The sequence below is a fragment of the Anopheles stephensi genome, chromosome 2, assembly GCF_013141755.1.
Source record: "Anopheles stephensi strain Indian chromosome 2, UCI_ANSTEP_V1.0, whole genome shotgun sequence".
Lineage (NCBI taxonomy): Eukaryota > Metazoa > Arthropoda > Insecta > Diptera > Culicidae > Anopheles > Anopheles stephensi.
This window is the reverse complement of record NC_050202.1, coordinates 1,892,177-1,906,466: the sequence shown is the minus strand read 5'-3', so window position 1 is coordinate 1,906,466 and position 14,290 is coordinate 1,892,177.

Here is a 14,290-nt window from a genome sequence, read left to right as displayed (position 1 = left end):
GCGAGCCATTTGCTAGTGGTGCTAGTGCTGGAGGTGATTAAGTGATTTCTCGCCGATTTTTGTGGCTTTCCTCGGAGCTGGTACGCGTTCGCGTGAGGAGGCGCATGGAGAGCGCAAGTACCGGCACAGTGGTTGATAGATCGGGAAGAAACCTCAATGATTAATTTAAGGTTCGTTGGAAGGCAATAGCTTCTCGGGTGGTCGAGGATCACTGTGGATGCTGAGAAGGCATGGCGTGGAAGGGTAGGATGTTTGAGAAATGAAAAATGATTCATTAAGTTGTAACATTTTCCAGTGTTGCCAGGACGGATATGACCGCCGGAAGGCACTTGTGTGTTTATGAGGTTTTTGGTTCGAGATTGGAATTCTCCCAGGAACAGAAATTGGAGCGAAAACTTAGCTTTAAAGCGAACTTAACTAATAATTGTCCTTATAAAGCTTTAATTTTTGTTTTATCGACTTGGCCCGAATATTCTAGTGTCGAAAGCCGTGCTCGGACGATACGGGATATTTCCGAGCCATTTAATCAATGAGTCGAAATTGGCTGATTTAACGACTTCCAGCCGCGAAGATATTTGCGCTCGGATTGTCACATGTGGCTATTAATAGTCAATTAAATGCCCTGTGGATTGCAGGAAGCGTGAGAATGTGGAATGATGCACACGGAATGTTCGCGAACTGATGAAAATGCTAGATGGAACTGTGCATTCCCAACGCTCACGTATCCTTCCACGAACTGTAGGCTTCCACAAATAAATGTTTTACATATATTTCTCACTATTTGCTGTACTGATTAGCTACTCACATGTTACATTTTTCCCCGAAATATTCTATTTCCAATTCTCCGTCACAAGCACAACTTAACCTTCCGACCGACCGACAGATGATTACAGTTGGCTCGCTCGTTTTCGGCCTGGCCTGGGTAATTTGGAAGTTCATTATTTAACCGCGACCGCCGGAAAAAAGTCGTGCGGTTGCCTTTTTGACCAAGCTGCCAAAACGCCAAACGCCACTAAATGAAGGCAGCTTCCGACTGCACCGGGGCAAAGTGTTCATTTGTTCCACAAAACGCACAAATGAGCGTTTTTCCATCGAACCGGAAAGATTATTTTCCATCACATTGGCTTTTGCGTGCTCGAAATCCTACCCATCGGGCTTCCGCCTGCTCTTGGAACTGGAGTGTTCGCTTTTTCTCGCTGTGGTTTGCAATTATTTTAATGCTATTCAACGCCACACAGACCCACACGCACGCACTCGGCCGGTCGGGCGGTCGGTTGGCCGCCCTTTGGCACACTATTTTAAGCTGTACGGTGTACCGCAAGAGAGCCCGTGCGGCGGTGGGAAATGCACTTTGTGCGCAAAATAATGAAAGCACCTGTCAACGATTTTAATATTTCCGAATGATTGGACCGTAAAACCGGGATGACCCCTGCGCGAGGAACGTGCTCGCGATGCCACAAGGGGTTTGTGTTTAGAGCGCCTAATGTGCGTGGCCTGTCCTAACGCACGGATGGTTTAGGGAATGTTGGGCTAAATTTATCGGATTCGGTCCAGCGTACAGGGCGTACTACGGGTCAGGCTGTGCGGTTTAGGCGTGCTTGCGTGTGAAGGTTGCCTAACAGCTCGGTCGGTATGTGCCTGCGGGATCTGTTTTTAACACACTTCAGCTAATTTTATTTGTGACCTGGATTAGCGGGGACGGACGTTTCCAACATGAGGTGCATTAATTTTGAACGTTTATTAGCAAACACTGGTGGACTGAGAATGCGTTTATCGAATGTATTATAATATTCGTCAAGAAGGCAAGAAGTTATAGTCACGCACATTGCATAACTCGTGGCGTTTTTCCACTTAGCCTACAGATATGCAATCCGTGTAGCAAATCGTGTAGAAGCCATTGGTTGTTTTTTTTTTGTTCAGTTTCTTTGCCTCTTAAGACACTTCTACCTTTCCGGTCCAATATTCTTCTTCGTGCGATCTGGCTCCTCCGCCTCCGCCGTAAAAAATCTCCGCTGAGCCCACAACATAAACTACATATTTCACCAGACGCAACAGGAAGCGGTGCCACAGGTTGCGCATCGGAAGTCGGTTGATTAATGGTCGTCGTCTGACATCAAATGCTAAATCTTGTCATTCATATAAAACACTCGCCATCTATTCATCCATCACACGGTTGCTGTTGATCCGGAACGCTCTCTCTTCCTTCGCTTCAGCTGACGAACGGTTTGCTCGTCGGAAGATAAACCACACAGCTGTACGCATCCCAGCTAACAATGTACGATGGACGCTGGCATGGAACGCCCATATGACGGTAGGTGTAAGTGCACTGTCAAGATTAATAGCCCAGAGGAATGGTGAAACTGCCGTGAAGAAGAAGCCCAATACCAAGCAACACACATAAAAAGATAATAATTTGATCCAAATTTGTCCATCTTGGTTCAATGGAGCATGTCTTTTTTCCTTTTGTTTTTGGGTAGAGCGAACTTGTATATCGAACTTGTGTTGTGTTGTGTGGTTTGTGGGGAAAGAGAAACTTCCGAATGGGATATATTTATTGCGCATCTGTTGTTGCTACGGGAACAACAGTGGACGTAAAACGTCCCCGTTGGTGAACCGGCCACGCGAAGGTATGGCCGATTCGGAAAAGAAGTCGCGCACCTTCCTTGGGGCGTTGAATCAACGGATGCAACGTACCTCGCACAGGTCAGACAAGTGGCTTCATTCCCGGATTACCGGGCGATCTTCCAAAAGTGGACCTGATGGGAGGGGCGGTCGCGATTCTTCCAATTCCTCCGACGGAGCAGTTGGTACTACTAGAGCACCGGCCCGAATTCCGTAGGGAGGACGAGGTCGAATCTTCCGCTGACCAACGCTTGGACACTGGCTTCTCTCCTAGCTTCCGACGAAGTGGTAGACACCGCTGAGGTGTCGGATCCGGTCTTCGGAGGGAAGCAAGGGGAGATTTCCGGAGGCTTCTCACAGTCACGATTCCTAGTAATTTCCGTTGGAGTGGTAGACACCGCTGAGGGGTCGAATCCGTTCTCCGGAGGGAAGGATTATTTCGGATTTCGTGCCTGGAAAGAACCCTGAAACTCTTACGACGCGTTCGGTTCGCCGGTTAAGATTTGTGTTCTCTTTATTGAATAAGTTGATTTCTTATATACTAATTTTGGGGTACCTTAGAATGAGACGAAAGATCATTCTTTCTTGTTTAACTATTTCCTTGTGTTTACTATTCCAGCTTGTGTTTACGTATCCTTTATGCTAACGCCGCATTATGCTAAAGTTTAACTCACTATCGTGGTCGCAAACCACCAGTTCAAACCCATGCTATAATGTTTGTTCATTGATCAGGAACACTTGCGTTTCACATAAGGTAAACATTCATCGCGCTGGACGCACTTGCCGTTTGTCACATGCTGTATGTAAACGTTAATCGCGCTGAATGCGCATGTTGAGGCGCGCATTGTTCTGTAAACATTTTCGATGCTCTAGCACCGCGCTAAAGGCGTTGTGTACGCCACACTGTATCATAAACACTGGTCACGCGCTGCTAATGCCTTATCCACGCTGATTTGCTGCCTAAGCTGAAATCTTCTCGGTGCGTGAGACATTCTATCGAAAGAATTGTTTCTTTCATGCAACATGTTTAATCAAGATTTGGTTTGATTATGCCCAAGGTTACCTTCCTCTGTCCCTAGCGCTGTCGCGTTCGCAACAGCATCATTTGAGAAGATTGATGAACGTGATTAACGTTTTGAATTATTTGATCGATAAGAGTAGTATAGAATTATTATTTAGGAACAAGAGGAAGATTAGAACACGCTAAAGCGGTTTCCCCCTCCTTAATTCTTCTGAACTTTGTCTAAGAATTAGAAACGCCTGAAAGTATGCAAACAGTTTTCTTAGGATTTCTAACGAAGCTCAACGAGGTATTTAGGTCTACTACTACCGGCTAAAAGGACGACGATGGAAGTTTTTCCTTCCTTGGCACGCATACTTTCAGGCGCACAAAACGCTTGACAAGATTTCAATGAAAGGAAAAAAATCACAGTCGCTTGAAGATTATATTCTTCTAGTCACAAACAAACAGCTTCTACCGCATGTTGTCTGTCACATGAAACCATATTTAGACGCACCAAATAGTGTCACACACTCGTCCTGTTATTGAAGGATGAGATGAAAATTCATTTCCACAAAGTATATCCCTGTGCAATTGTGTCGCTTCAGCCACCTTCGAAACAGCTTTCGTTGCATGATGCACTACGAGAACAGCCACGAACACTCACGTTGCTTACGCTTGCGATGAATTTTCCGGCCTGTTGCCGAGTATCACCGTTCGGCAGACAAATTGCACCGTCCCTAAATCAGGAAGCGGAACTAGTTTTCAAGCACAAACCCCCATTGGTACCGGTGTAAGACCGGACGCTAGCTCGGCCGGGGAGAGGAGGCCATCATCCATCGATATCACTTGCAGGCACGTTTCTCAGCTCCCGGTAAGGACCATTATGGTGCTTCAATATTTTGCCAACTACAAAACCACTCGCTTGAGTTGGTGTACGAGCTTTTTCGTACACACCCGAGCGCGTGGTGATCGCACACGCACACAGGGGGACGCCGGGTGGGCGTTAACATTAGTCACCGGAAAATTGAAATAAATTGCTGCGTCGCTTTGCCGTTGTCAGCGTTGATCCGGTGCGATCTCGCTCCCGGTTTTTGTGCTCCCTTCGAACGGCAGCGCCGTTCTAAACGTTCACTTGGGAGCTGAGAATCCTAATGATGATGACGACAGCTTCCAGCAACGGGTGACGGTGTGTTGAACGGCTCCAGGATCGTGTCGAATTATCTGTGGATTTGCTAACGGCATTGCACAGCGTGGGAAAGTGTGAGGATAATGGCGTCAAAATAAGTGTTGTAGTTAAAAATTAACCGAACGGAAATGAGGGTTCTGAAACCTGGCGGTCTATTATAAAGTCATTTGAAGCGACTGTGGTTGAAGTAGTGCACGCATTCTATGGTCTATGCTATGGAAAATAAGTTGGTACGGTCAACTCTATCTCCAAGTTAAGAAGAGACACTTCTGAGCACCGTTATGGTCTTATGCTGACCTTCAGACACTGAGGAAGGTAGCAGTTGTAGATCTGAGAACTTTTTCGTTCGTATCCTCGAATCTAGAGATGAGAATAAAAGTGTGATTCGTGTAAAAGATGATGCACATTGTAATGTTCAAGCCATAGCAGAGATATTTCCTGTCTGAACATCAGACAACGTCTGGTGAGATACGGTCTATCGGAGACAAACAGTCCTCCAAACAAATCTAAGCTAATGCCATTAGAATTTCTGCGTATCTCCATATCGAGGAATATTCTGACCTCAGGAACAAGAAGACTCAATGAATTAAAGGTTTTCTGTCAGAAACGCTTAATCTTCCAGAGCGGTCCGCCTAGAAAGAGGCTCTCTTTGCCTTTGTGAAGTATCAAACTGTCGTGCGGATTGCATACATTTTCATTCCAACTGTTAAATTATTTCTAAAACATGATAGACACTGATTTGATGATTCGCTTTTCCTCTCTGTTTTGCATTAAATTTCCTCTTTAATCCTCATAAATAGCTTAAACAAAAATGCTTTCCCAAAATATCAAATTTTAACCACCACTAAATCCCACTGTAACCTCCTTCAAAAGCTTTCTCACCGGCCGCATCGCTTACTCGCTGCGTACGACAAAATCGACTTTTGCGGTGGTTTCCGTGCGAGCGACTTTTCCGGATGAAATAATCCCCATCGTGTCGTGAGCAATCCACCCGTGGGAAGGTTGATAGTGCGAACGACTCACCACGCAATCCTTCGCAAGGACCCGCTGAACCTGTCAACTTGAATCAGCGCCTGGCAGAGCGCACGAAACGCGCCCTCCCGAGTTCGGTTTTAATTATCAACCTTGAGCGCTGGGGCGTCGAAAATGGACCGGGTAATATGCAGCGTACAAAACCCCATTCATCATTAAGACATGGCATGGGTTTGTGTCTCCTTTTTTTTTTTTTGTTAAATCGGAAAAGGAACGCTCACAAATTGCGACTGTAAATCCGGTTAGCAGCGGAGATGAACGCAGCCGAGGGCGTTTCACTGTGTGCGTGATATATGGATGACTTTTCAAAAAAGCGAAATGCCTTTCCCAAAAATGCACCACAACGACAACAAACCAGAAAACTGTGCTCGAACAAAACTTCACCAGCAAACGCTTCGGGTTTTACGATACGATAAATCTTCACCTGCTGAATTGGTTGTCTCCTGTGCTTCAGTTTCTAAGCTTTTCTGGAGGATGGTGTTGCCTTCCGGCATGGTGGAAAAGCTCACCGCCCCTCCCCCCACGCATGTCCTCGTGCGCACCGTCGTTGATGACAAATGCAGCAGTGAAAAGTCGTTCCCTTCATGTGCAAGCAGATTCATCATTTTGCCTGTTCGAAAAATGGATTCTGCTTGCTCCTGTTTTTCACCTTCTCATTTCCTTATTCACACACACACACACATGCATGCTCTGGGTGTCACAATCGAAACGAACACCAGCGAAATTCCTGGTTCCCCCGAAGCGAAGAAGCTTAAAGTCAAACAAAGTCATTTTAATCAGACGAAATGGATTTCTCACACATGCATTTCGCGTTCGTTCCAGCCGTTCGTGTCGAAATGCTAAGCTGCAACAGTGTGTGAGGCTTTAATTTGGGAAACCCATTCCCGATAGGATTGTTCATTAGGACGAACGAGCAGCAGCAGCACAGTGAACAGCAAAAAAAGAAAGTAGGTAGAAAAAAGCTCTCCTAAATCATCACTGTTTGCTGACGTTCTACTATTTTTGTCCCTTCCTTGGACCGAATTAAAAACTCTGCAGCGTTGTTTTGTCTGGCACCTGGTGGAGAAATTCTACGTTCTCTCTCCCCGCTCCTTCATCACCAAGTAACCCGGAAGGGATGAATGGTTTGATTTTCAAACATTTTCAGAAATTTGACATTCCACTGGAAAAAGGAACCCGGCCCGTATGCGACTCCGGTGAAAGCAAGTTGCAAAGTTGCAAGGGCCGGTTTACTTTCGGCAACCATTTGCCGGAGCGCTCGAATGCGCAATGACCGTCAGTTGATGGCAGTAAAATTTAATTAAAGCTTCGCCCGGGTTTGGAGAATTCGGACGACGAATGTGTCCTTCTGTCACCGAAGCAGAAGGTAAGCAGGAATTTGGGCCTAATTAATTTCATCGCTCCCTCTCGCTCTCTCTCTCTTTCGGACTCTTTTATTCTAGTAGTTGGTACACATTTCCCAGAATTGAGGCAATCGTCCCTTAAAAGGGAAAGCGAGATGGAAGCTTTGATTCTGGCGATTCTGGTTTGGAGAATGCAGTTCCGACACTGCACAAATAATGTGTGGTGCATGCTGAGGTGTGTGTGTGTGACTGTGGTTATGTGTTTGAATGTGGGGTTTTAAGCAATTTTGAACATTTAAACTAGCAGTGTGACTCATTCTAAACGGTTCCCACGGGAGCGTGGATGTGAAGGTGGTGGAATCGAATAAAATTTAATGAAAAATTAAACGTTCAGTTCAGAAAAGTGCAAACGTTGGTTGAAAACTTTAATTGACCTGGTAGAGATAATTGAGGACGCAAGTTAGACATTTTCTCGCTGCAATCGGCTGTCCTAAAATCACTAGTTTTAATAGCCATTTTTGGAGTTTGAATACCTTTCCTAATGAAGTGTTATTTGAAGCTTTTATCCGGTGCCGTGACCAGGACGGACCTGGACGATTTAAGCTGACCGAATGGAATTCCAAGAATTCAAATTACACCCTATTGCTTTGCTCTAGAAAGCCTCAACTTACTAAATGGAGAGGATTAAATCACGACTGCTTGTAAAAGGGCCAACGTCGAATAGAGAAAAAGTACGTTCACAATATTAAATCTTGAGCATAGTTCTGGCATGTTGCCCGGACTTGACTTCTCAAACTTTTACTGATGCAATAGAATTGATAGAGCTATATAGCTATTGAGTTTTCCCCAAAAGCACATCTTTTAAAACCAATATTGACGATTATAAGAGTTATTTCAGTATTAATAATTTAACCCATCTCGCGCCTTGACCAGTATTAAACCATACTGTTTCGCTTTGTAAACCCAACTAAATGGGGCGGGTTAAACGATGGAACGCCAGCTCCAGTTTTTATTTCCTCCAAGAAGTACTGCCCAAAAGTTTCCCATCCCCCACGGGAACTATTTATTCATTCCGAATGCTTTTTTTTTTGCCCGCTCGCTCGCTCGCTCATATTTAAAACAAAGTTTATTTCATCGAAATGTGCCTTCGGGGTAGCAAATTTGTTTGATGTACTGTTTTCGATAAAAAAAGGAGCAGCACCTGAAACACTTTTCCACAAACGTACTCGAGCGTAGGGCGTATGCAGAAAAATGGATTATGCTCCAAGCTCGTGGCTCCGGTTCCAAATTTGGCTACTCTTGGCAAACGCGTAAGCAATGGCCCCGTAAGCACCAGCAGCAGGATGCGGACAAAGTTTGCACGCTGCATTCCATGCTCGAAATGTTGCATTTCAAAAGGGCGAAAAAGTTGAGCGGTCGCTTTGGCGAGAAAAAACGGGGCTTGCTCGCTGTTTGCTTTCGTTTGGTCTTAAAATGTCGGTGTAAATGCTCACAGAAGGTAACCCGGGACGAGCAGCAGCGCTAGAAGTAGCGTGATTCGAAACAATAAAATTGTAGCTAAAGTAAGCCAGCAAAAAAAAACATTTCGAATCGGTAAAACACATTAGCACACATCTAAATACGCCAAGGAAAGAATGCAACCCGAAAAAAGGATATCGCCCCCCTAAGGAGGAAAATGCTACCTATGGAAAACTCTTAAACTTTTCACTTATCGTCTGCGGGCAAGGATTTACAGCGTTGGTGTGATTGGTGTGAACGGGATCCTAATTTTCACTTCAACCATACCGATGCACCGTTTTGCTCGGAACAAACACACGCGCGCTCGCTCGCTCGCCGCTAGGCATAGTTTCGATTCCCTTCCAACAGCTAGTTCGCTACATTTCGACCGATTTTTTTCATTTTCGTTTGCCCGTCTGTTGCAGCCACAAAGTCCGAGTTCGACGGCAGACTGAGACTGATGATAATTGCAATGGATTGTTCACCGATCGAGTTTTTGCCACCCTGTTTTCCCACCGTTTTCGCTGGCGAAGGAAAAGTTGGTGGCGTTAAAGTTGAGCTTTACCACACCGGGACTCGTTTGGTGGGAAAGTTTTTGAAAAATAGAAAGGCAGAGATAGAGAGGCAAAAAAAGCGATAAACTCATACAACCAGACCGACCGAGAAGACTTCATTCGGTACGTAGCGTCGCACCGAGTACGAGTACGGAAAAATGGTTTGGGGTACAAACAATCTGAAATAAAATCAGAAATTGACAATTGCCATTTTCGAATCTTGGGTAACCGAGCTTTCAAGCTTCGGTTCGGTTCGAACGCTGCCAAACAATTCAAACTCAACACACAATTGGATTTTTTTGAAAAAGAACGAAATTTAATATAGACAAAAAAACACACACACACACATCTCACACATCGCACCAGAAAGGGTGACGACTGATACGGAAAACGACCACTTTCGGGAAACGGAAAATCACACGTAGGAGTGGAAATTGTTTTTTTTTGTCACACCGAAGCGAAAGAATGGTGGTTCACACGGACAGCTCGCCATAACGAGTAGGCAGGCAAAATGGTGGTTCTGGTGGTCGTTCTGATGGCAAACTGTTTGATTGAACCTTGGTGCCGGTGGTTTTGATTTTCACTTCCAATCCAATAATCTTTTCGATCGAGTTTAGCATAGTGATAGCTTGATACATAGAAAAAGGGAGACCGTTGATGATCAAAACACACCACTTTTTTTTAAGTATTTTTTTTCTTAAAATTAAAATAATAAATCGTTGTGAGAATTGCATAGCTTTATGCGTAACATTTGAAATGCTTGATGAAATCAGCCGTAAGGTATGCAACCAGCGTGACACCTTCATTTCGTAACGAAATGAAAGCTTGTTTTTCTTCTTTCAATCATGCCACAATAAACAGCGACGCTTCAGGAAAACGTTGATAGGATTAAGCTGCTATTCTTCCACACTCAAGCTCAGGACAGTAGAAGAAGCGGCGTTAATAAAGGAACGAAAAATCAATACAATCTCTTTCTTCTGTGTTCCTCAGGAGAAGCTCGCATTGGACTCTGTGTAGTACTAATAATAGTATCTGTTTCCAATCCTTGATTCTTGATAGGAACGAATCGAGTTTCCAATCAAGCGTGGGTAATACGTTCAAAGCTAAAAACCGCGATACGCAACCGAAGCGAACCATCTGTGGGAATATTGTTGTGAAGGACTATTGCTTTCTGTTGGTGTGTGCGTTTGTGAGTTGATGATGAGGAAGAGAGCGAAAAGAAAATAATAATTTTTCCCATCCCATCCCATCCCATCCGATTCTGAATCGTTTCGTTTGGATCGTATCAGAACGGTTTGATTGAAAGAACAACTGTCACAGCGCAAAGCCTCCAGGGAACCGTCATATCCATTTCGGCTTGTTGTGTTTCGATTGTGTTCCTCGCGGTTCGGTTCATCTATGGGTAGTCCTCCGTTTTCTTTGATAGGGTAAATTGAGTATCAAAATCACCGAAAGCAGGATGGAATGTGCACTCGCGGGAGCTAGAGGCTCACTCGTGGGATTATTTCCATTTTCCTCTTGATGTGTAACCCCGAGTGCATATTTGAAAGAGGTTCCTCATCTGATGCGTGCAGATCCTTAGAATCATCATCCATATTCTGCATAGCATCATCCGGTTCGTCAATGATGGTGACGACGATGTTATCGCTCACGGGGCTACGCGGATTGTGTTCCATTGTCTTCCCCAGCTCGTAAGTCTCGTTTTCGGTTTGTTTGTTCTAATGCTTTACATATTCAAGATTTCTGCGACTTTCCCCCCTTTTTGTAGGAAATGTTTTATTTCACATCCCACACTCAGTCGGTATTAATTTGCTTCCTTCAGTGTTGACATTTGACATTCGTTGTATCGGATGTAATGAATCTATTTCGCGAAAAAACTCGCGTATGCTGATGTTTGTTTGCAAATAATTTCCATTTCTATCGAGCCTGGTTCTTGACTCCGGATAGTATCCGATTGTCAGGAACAAGTGATGTGTACTGCAGGGTTTTCCAGAAAATTTCATTTGAGCAATTGATCGAGACACCACAGTAGAGGCATTGTTCAGTATTACTTCGTGCAGTTAGTGAAGCAGCTTCAGAGAAGGACTGTCTCTTCTATTCTCGACGTGCGAACCGTACAAGCATCGTTACCCACACATGTTGCATGATCATGTCTATCCATTGTACTTGAACTATTTCGACATGGGATTTTGTACGGAATCTTCTTTCTTTCTCTTTCTCCCTTTTCTCTGATCAGTTTAATGGCAAGGACCTTCTCAGGAAGAAAGATGACCTTGTTAAGGCGAGTTGCATATATCAAGTTTGTCGGATATTGTTTAAGCCCTCAGAAATATTCCAAGTCTCCTATATCAGAAAGACTATCAAAGTTTTAAATTTTGACAAAGTATCGGTCACAGGTTCTGGTTCTATTTTGTTTCTAACTGCTCCAAGTAAACTTAGTGTGGTTTTGTGATGTATTAACTATGCCTAAACTATTTTAATTCCCCTGAAGTTATGTGAAACCTCCTTTATTCTGAGCGAAAGAGTTGCTTACAAAGCTACAAAACTTCCTTCAACGTTCTGAATTTTCTTCCAAAATGTATGATGATCTTCACACAAACAAAGTATCCAACAGTATAAACAATACCATTACGGGCACACAGTTCGTTGGAATCGAGATTGAAATGATTTTATTTAACGCGAGCTCCCATCCTGAACAGCCACACACGTGGAGCAGCGCAGTTTTTACCTTTTTCCCTCTTTTCAGTTTTTAATATGAAACCGTCGGTACTGCCGGTGACAGCGTCATTTACACGGCGGGGCGTAATATTCGTAATCTGATAACACCTTTCACGCAAACAGCATCCGGACAGCCAGTCAAGCCCGTCGACATGCGTTTGTTTTCGGTAACGTATGTTGAGCTACCACGTGTCTGGCTGTGTGTGCGTCGACTTTATCTTTGTTTGTTCTTTATTCGTTTTTCGAAGAATTTGCAAGAGCGAGATTGCTTTCGTCAGTGGCTTTAACCATGTGCAGAAGTTACGATTTTGTTTCCGAAAGACAGAAGAAAAACACAAACGCCCCGGAGCGTTTGTGCGTGAATGGAAAACATGTATTTTTGAAAGGAAAATGTTGAGCAGGGATTTTTCCACTCTCTCTATGTGTGTGTGTGTGTGTCTGTTGAATCTCTGTGACTTGGATAAAATTGAAGAAGAATACAAGACTTTGCTTGGTAGACATATAAAGCGAAGAAATCATATTACATTCGCTCTCAAACACAAAACCTTTGGTGGGTGAAAAATGTTTCAAACGGAAAACTTCCAGTTCTTAGCAAACGAAACCAGCTCTCAAGTAAGTTCAGTTAACAAGAATCAGCAGGAGGCACGTTCCTCCCAACAGAAAAAAACTTCTCTCGAAGCTTTTTCGGAGAAAGAACAAAATGACCTCAAACCTTTCGTCGGCGGGTGACAAACGTGGCAAGCCCGTGCCAATTACCCTTACTTACTGCTAATATGTCACAACGAAAAGTCAATATTGATTACGATTAAGAAACCATCGACAGGAACAGGGCAAGCGAGAGGGAAAATCAGACCAAACTGATGGAATGGAGCCACTCACACCATTTCCATCGTAAATTCAAGCAGTCACACCTCTCTTTTCGAGGAAACGGCCTGCTGCTGCTGCTGCTACTGCTGCTTACGGCATCTGATAGATTATGAAAGTTTGTTTCGATCTCCTGGGGAGGGTTGGCATTCGCAGAAAACAGTGTGAGACAAATTGAAACACCATTCAGCCTGTCCCCAGCGGAGGTTGCCCGAGATTGGCCAACATTCGCCACGACAGGATGAAAGGCAAAAGCGCACGCGAAGTGTACGAGCGCGTATTACAAAACGGAGTTTTCTCGCCATTTTACTGTTGTGCTGTTTGCTTCCAACGGTTCCTTGCTTTGTTTCACGTGCTGTGCGTGTGTGTGTGTGTCTGATTGACGAATGGTGACATTTGGAATCGATTTCGTATGCCATAAAAATGAGCCACCTCCTTGCGAGCGTATGTCGTCTGTATGTGTGATTATGGTGAGGTTGGTATCGGTGCCGAGGCGGTCCGGTGGCCGAGGCGACAGCGGCGCCGGTCTTCACACGGCAGGGCCGGGGTTCAAATCCCATCCAGACCGCCTCCCCGTACGAAAGGCTGACTCCTTTTCTACGGGTATAATTAAGTCACAGAAAGCCAGAAATGGCAGGCCGAGACCTCTCAAGGTTGTAGTGCCACAGAAGAAGAAGAAGAAGGTATCGGTGCCATTTCGTTCCATTTTGTCGCATCGATCGCAACTCCAGTCCAACGGTAATGGTGATGTGTGTTAATTATGGTCTTGATGAGAAGCGTTCTTCCCGCAGACGTCTTAAAAGCTTTATTTCGATTACGATTAAATTTCGAACCGTTGAATTCATTGAAATTCATTCCAACACACACACAAACACTTACACACGTGTTGGCATCTTTTCTCACGCCCGAAAAAGCACTCGGTTACGTTAAGCAAGTATTACGTTTGATCCCTCCGGCTGGAAGGAAACGATTTCACCGTGATGATCGAAAACCGATAACACCCAACATCGCCCCTATTTCGCGTTACCGATCTTAATGAGTTTCGGTGTATTTATTTTTCAGGTCTGCTTACGGAACTCTAGCTTTTCGCAGCTTCGAAGGAGATCGTAGCAAATGAACTCCTTCGCACACTGGTTGGTTCTGACGCTTCTTGCTGCCAGCAAATGAGTGCTGAGTAAACAAACTCGTCCTGTTGATTAATATTTCCTCTGATTTTTTCTTCTTCTCCACGGGTGTGCGAGGAAAGTGTTCATCAAAAAGTCTGCTCGGGAAGGATAAGAGCGTACGGTTGGGATGCAGGAACAACAGCACAAGAACATGTGAGTGGGTTTTTGGGATAATATTTTCCCGCGAACCATCGGGGATTTCCTGAAGCACGTTTCCGCTTAAAAAAAACCGGAATCTATTCAGGTTATGTGGTTCAGGGTTTTGTAAGTCTCGGAAGGACGGCTTAGAAAAAAGGGGTAGAGAA